This window comes from Egretta garzetta, unplaced genomic scaffold (assembly GCF_000687185.1).
Source record: "Egretta garzetta isolate BGI_Z169 unplaced genomic scaffold, ASM68718v1 scaffold709, whole genome shotgun sequence".
NCBI classification, from domain to species: domain Eukaryota; kingdom Metazoa; phylum Chordata; class Aves; order Pelecaniformes; family Ardeidae; genus Egretta; species Egretta garzetta.
Window position 1 is genome coordinate 247,493 of NW_009260807.1, and position 6,484 is coordinate 253,976.

The 6,484-nt window shown below is 48.4% G+C and overlaps 1 long non-coding RNA gene across 2 annotated transcripts; it reads left to right on the forward strand.

Moving 5' to 3' along the window:
* The first annotated feature begins 6 nt into the window (after window positions 1-6).
* LOC118453098 lies at window positions 7-6,092 on the forward strand. 2 transcript variants are annotated; one of them, XR_004843042.1, is made up of 4 exons: window positions 7-1,592; window positions 2,765-2,986; window positions 4,854-5,084; window positions 5,400-6,092. It is a non-coding gene; the product is annotated as an uncharacterized LOC118453098 (long non-coding RNA). The 2 variants fall into 2 exon arrangements; XR_004843041.1 differs by lacking the exon at window positions 5,400-6,092 and having other exon boundaries at window positions 4,854-5,390.
* Window positions 6,093-6,484: the final 392 nt, after the last annotated feature.

Here is a 6,484-nt window from a genome sequence, read left to right on the forward strand (position 1 = left end):
GGTGGTGGTGGTAAGGAAACAGAAGACCCCCGCCGGGCGTCAGCCCTCCCGGGCTGGGGGGAGAGGCAGTGTGGAGGGCCGGGCTCTGCCTGTCAGCGAGGGGCTGCTTCTCCTCCGGGGCTCCGTTGTGACGGAGAAAGTGTCCTGACTTCAGCGGCTGAGTGACTACTTTGTGCCTTCAGAGGAGACTCGTGTTCCGCTGGGTTGTGTGTCTAGTCTTTTACGTATGGGTATTAAGGAGTTCATCCTTCTAAGCAGGAAAACTAGCCTCACTTCCTTTTCTTGTTAGCCTGCGTAGTAATCTGCGGCGTGGAGACCATTTTGCAACTGGAGGCTGGTGATCTGTTTTAAGCATATCGAAAAAAGTTTCTGTTCAGATGCCAGAGAGCTTATGTGCCCTGACTTACTGATAGAGGCTCTGTGGGCTGTGCTTCCCACGAAGTGTCCTCCTGAGCTGCTGGGCGAATGCTGTAACTTTTGAATGACCTAACCTTACAGCAGCTGACCACAAAAATTATTTTTAAAAAGCATCAGAAGCTCTGAAATGTTAGCTTTCTGCTAATGTATCAGTATGTTACTTCATGTCACCATTACTGCATTGCAAGTCTGCATTAGTGCTAGCTGTAGGAATGGGAATGCTGCTCAGGTGTAAGTTGAAGACTGCATTCGGTTTAACCTTTGTACCTTAGTATCTGTCATCTCGTTTAACTGAGTGAATTGTCATGAGTGCTCCCAATAATATAATTTTGGAGGATATATTTTATGGTATCCTGTTTGCTAGTTAGGATCTAATTCAGTTCTTCATTATTGCCATACTACAGAGCTGTCTGATGGTGGCTTGATGTTGTCCCCACCTCCCCACCCCTTGCTTTTTTTATTGAAATTTCATCTTTTGAATCAACCTTTGAAACTGCCTTCCCAGGTTATAGTGAGTTTTATTCCTTGTCAGTCTGCCCAGCTGTAATGGATATTGTGTTAATTTTTCCTGAGCAGTAAGTGAAATTCAGGTGGTTCAGGTAAGAGGACTTTCAAAAGCCGTACTTAGGAGAAGAATTTGGGTATGTTATTTAAAAGAGAGAGTAGAGAACAAGGCCCCAGAAATGCTTTTCATTGACTTTTCCGTATCTCTTGTATGTGTGTGACTTGGAACACAATTGTAGAGAAAACTGCATTTTTGGTGCACTCCTCAATGTTTGGGGGGCTGTTTTTTTATACACTTGAAACCTTAACGTCAAGTGGAGACTTACATGTTTGCCCAACACATGACATCCCCGCAAGTGGGTCCAAAGGAGATACAGACTTCCGTCTAGCAGGTGACCACCACCTCCTCTCAGTCTTTGAAGGTCTGTTCACCAGCAGCTAAGGCTCTAAAAGGATGGCAGAAGGATCCATGTGCCCGGCGTGGCTGCCGCCCATTGCCGTCCGGAGGTGTGCGAGTGCGCGCATTCAGCGTGTGCTCCTTCCTCCTCCCGGGCACAGAAATGCCGTGTCCCACAGTTGAGCAGGGGGTGCCGTGGAGGGAGCTGTGGTAGAGGCTGTTCCAGGATCAGTCAGTGAAAGACACTGGACCCGCAAGGGCAGGAATTGCTGGGGTAAGGAACCATGCATGTGTAAACACACGTATAGGCAGTGCTGCCTGTATAGGTGTAGGTACGTGGGTGCACCTGTGTGTAAATACAGGTGTTTGGGCACAGAGACACAGTCAGGTTAGTAAAGTGCTGTGTACGCATGAAGTAAAATGGCTCAAGGAATGGTGAAGAATAGGACTTAAGGCTGTGCCTCCTTGCCCAGCACCTGAGTTGGGCTGTTGTGAACTTGGGTGCGGGATGGTAGAGGCGGCGTTAGTGTCCATGCATGGACTGAACCGTGTGGCACGGCGTCTGAAATGTGCTGCGGGTTGGGATTTCTTTTCCTTTTGGACTTGGTGTGTTGCCCAGGGTGACTTCCCCTAAAAAAGGGAAACAGTGAGGGGAGAGGGGCGCCTTCTCCCAAACCACTGACTCTAATTGCGTTGCATGTTAGTTGCTGGGGTGGTGAAGACGAGGTGTTTCTCCAGACAGGGTGGTTGACTGGCGATGTGACAGGGCAGTGTTGCCACTGGCGCTATTGGTGCTCCTGCTTCGTGCAACCTCTGGCTTGCAGGGAGCGGGTTTCAATTCTCTTGGGTTTTCTCTCTGAAGAGGTGTCTTGGACTCGAGGCGTCATGCGCCTGTGGGTAAGATGTGGCATGGCCTGGGTGCATGCAGTTTCCATGGTGGAGCTGACACACGCCCTGTGGGCATTAGTGTGGACTTGGCGTGTGGGGGGAGGGGAGTGGCCCGGAGCTACCCAGCATCGAAGTGGGGCATGAGGGAAGGATCACTGGGCAAAGGTGGGGGTGGCAGGTCTCTGCCCAGGTTCTGGTGGAAGTCCTGGTGCTGCAGGCAGTGATGGGGGCCACTTGGCTGGCAGCCCTGCCCCTCTTCTGGCCACATGGCCTGTGGTGATAGGCTGGCAGGGACAGACCATGCACAGGGGATGCTGTGCTTCTTCAGCTGCTTTGTTTGACAATGTTGTGCCCAGTGTGTTTCATACCACCCTCTGCTTGGCTTGCAGGACCAGGCCCCTACAAGTTTAGCCAGAAGTATCAAGGTCTCCAAAGAAGAGCCACTAAGCTGCCAAATCCTTGCTTGTTTGGTGAGGGAGGTTGAATATTAAAAACTGGTATTTTTAGCCTGTGTATTTAAAAATGTTGTGTTTTGTTTTTTTTTCTTTTGGGGTGGAGGGGCTATAGGTGAAGATGCAGGAGCCTGAACTTATTGCAAAAACACTGCGAGCTGTTCTTCATCCCTTTAAAAAAGGCGTACCTTTGTCAGAGCTGCAGGATGAATACAAATCCCTGACCGGTGAGTGGATTCCCTTCAGGCACCTAGGACATGGCACACTGGAAGGCTACTTGGAGAGCATCCCAGGAGTGGTCAGAATGGAAGGGAACAAAATGGGAGAGGTAAGAATCAGTTACAGTTCAGAAATGGCTTTTTTGTTTATGAAGCGTGCTTGGTTCCTAATTTCACCTCTGCCTGTGCCATGGATTTCTGAGAAAAGTACTGTAGTTTGCATGTGGTGCACCAGTGCTGGGAGAAGTGGAAGCTGTGGCATAGACCAGGTGCCCCTAATTTTCCTGCCTCTGCATGCACACTGGCAAGTTTTGTGTGCAGAAGGTGGAAGGTTGCAGGGCATTTTCCCAGAAACTGGAGTTCTGGCTGGAAAGACAGTTTGTGTGACTGTAGAGCTCTGGTCCCTGTCTCAGCATTTCCAGCTGGGGGTGGGGGTGGCATGGGGTGGGGAAGATATTGGTGGGTTGTCCTGGGACCTTAAAGAAGGTTAACTGGTTAACTTGTGTGTGTGTGTGTCTTCATCATCTCTTAAGGGTGGGGTTTAGCATCACCATTTTCATACAGCAAAACTGTTGTGGGTGTTGTTGCTTACAAGCCTGACGGTGCTTGCTTTAGGCTTAGCGCTTTTACTGTAGTGTTGCGGGACTGTGAAGACTGGCCAAGGTGAGAAAGAGCCCATGCAAGCGAGGTGCTTTGATGCAAGAGTTGCAACGCCTCAGCTTAGCAAGCCTGCAAGAGACAAGGAGTTAGCGCAGAGGTCAAGGAGAAGGTGGACCAGAGCTCAGCAGAGAATATTAGTGTGGTGGGAGAGTTTTCCTTTATTCCTTGGCCTTGCTGCACTAGCCTGTGTCTACTGATGGCTACTGGCTTGGAAGCAGCTTGCCAGGACCACAAGCCCCCTTCTCCAGTAGTGTGGAGTTCCTGGTGTTGGGTCAGAAGGCATTCTCTTGATGGTTGGTGTAGCTGCATGACTTGTAGATGATCTGTTTGAGTGGAGGGCTTGAAGCCTCCCTCACTGGAGCCGTGTCTGGGATCCTGAAGTCTATGTAGATAGTGGGAGAGGAGAAAGCTAGCAGATGTTTGGCACAATGTATGGCTGTCACAGCAGGTCTGAAGAGACAGCACTTACAGCTGAGCTCCCTTGTGGCTCAGCTGGATCAGGTTGCCATCAGGGTACTCAGAACTACATCTTCCTGGTTAGCTGTGAAGAGTGTGACAAGAGTTGTCTTGAGTTTTGTACTGATGTCTGGATATGTGGCTGTCTTTAAGCAAGAGGTCCCCTTGCTGCATTTTTACAACTGTCAGAATTTGCCTTTTTGCAGCAGGTACCGAAGTTCGGGGTTCTCTTTCGCTTGCCCCAAGCCTGCATCAGCTGCAGCTACATCAGTAACATGGATGCAGGTACCTCTGGGAACGTTTGTGATGTTGCGATTTAATGCTTTCTCATGGTGGCTCTGGCAGATAGCCATCTGTTTCTAACTAGGACCTTGCAGGATGTAATCTGGTATCCTCCCTTTCCCTTGAGAGCCTTGCTGATCCTCTAATACTATGTGTGCTGAGAGCCTTGCGGACTCTTAGCATTACAGGCAGTGTATTCTGTGTGGCAGCTGTAAGGAGAGATTGAAATGTGGCCATAGGAGGTGGAAAAGGAGCAACTTACTGAACATAAGTCTTCATGCAGTTGAGCAGGACTAGCTTTGGTGTAGAAGTGCTGACTATGCTCTGTGTGACGGAAGCAACTGAGAGGAAGCACCCTGCAAACACCTGGGAGGCAGGAGAGATGCAAAGACTGAGGCCACTTTACTCTCTTATGACCCTCCTGTTGCCACTGGGCAGACATTGAGCAGAGGGAGGCAAGAGTGGTTATGCACTGGCCTGGGCTAGTAACTGCCTGGGACTGCTCCTGCATGTTTTCCTGATACAGGACCTGGGCAGTACTTCAGTGTAATGCTTTGCTTTTTGTTCATGTCTCTCCAGAATATTTGAGCTCTGTTATAAGCTGAGACCACAGCTCAGAGTCCACGCAAGCCTGCTGCAAGAGCATGCAGTCAAACAGTCTCTTCCTGGCTCTGGGAATACTCTGACACCCAAAAAGGCTGCCAAGACCCTTGCCTCTTCCTTTAATCCCTTTGGGGACAATGGGGCAGGAAGGCAAGACACACTCACACATGCAGAGGTCTGCTAGCAGCTGATGATCCTGGCTGCAGGGTAGGTAGTCCTAAAAGGACTTTCCTTACTGCTAGGGTGGCTGTCCAAGACATACCACAAGGAACACATACAACAAGCTGTCCTATAAAGTGGGTGGTAGATAAGACAAATTGACCTGAGTGCTGCATGTTACATGCTCCTTAAATCAAAGGATTTGTGTGAGATGAATATTGCCTGGGTAACTGATGCTGAACAGACTGTTTGTGTTGGAAAGGCAGTTACATAAATTGTTCCCCTCTTCCTCTTACTACCGTACACTAAATTAGTCTTCTTGAACATAGGAAAGATGCTCACAATTATTCCTTCACATGATAGGTATGTTCTCCAGTTTCCACACAGGATGAGGATTAAATTCAGTATACAGAAAACACTGCAAGGGGACTCAAATTGAAATACTGTACACTGCAACAGGTGGTTATGTCATTTCAAGGAACCCTGCTTCACTTCACTGCATGTTCAGTTGCAAGCAGTGTATGATTGCATCTTCCTCTAAGAAAACTTTGACTTCTGCTTGAATAACTAGGCCCCTCCAAAAAGAGGAATTTGAAGACTGCTTTGCCTTGCTGCAAGTGAATTCATCCACCCCATCTATTTTTACATCTGAATTCATTCTAGCTCAAACCATCATTTATGCTTAACTTAAAGGCACTGTGATGTGAAAATGAGGGAAGAAAATGCTGAAAATAACTTACAATGTTAGTGACAGGAAAAACCTGAAATGTACCAAAGATGTGAAAATGTGCATTTATGAAACTGATAAACAGTGTATGAACAAAAAGTCTTTTATGTTGAGACCTTGAGAACAGATCAGAGCTGAAGGTTGTCCATCCTGCATGCATCCAGTAAACAGGAAAATGCCTGTTAGCCAGGAGTATGAGGAGAGCTTTTGTAATCTTCTCTGGAAATGGGCACCTCTCTGAAGTGCCTGTACACGACTGCCCACAGCATGGGTGTTGTGGTTTAACCCTGGCCAGCAACTCAGCCCCACGCAGCTGCTTGCTCACTCTCCCCCTGGTGGGATAGGGGAGAGAATCAGAAGAGTAAAAGTGAGATAACTCATGGGTTGAGATAAAGACAATTTCATAGGTAAAGCAAAAACCACTCACACAAGCAAAGCAAAACAAGGAATTCACTCCCTGCTTCCCACCAGCAGGCAGTTGATCAGCCATCTCCAGGAAAGCAGGGCTCCATCACATCTAACAGTTACTTGGGAAGACAAATGCCATCATTCAGAGCATCCCCTCCTTCCTCCTTTTTCCAAATCCAAAACATAGCACCATGCTAGCTACTATGAAGAAATTTAACTCTACCCCAGCCAAAACCAGCACAATGGGTCACAATGAGGAGAACCTGAAGGTCTCTGTGCCGTTCAGGACTGCCATCTCATTGGAGTCATGGAG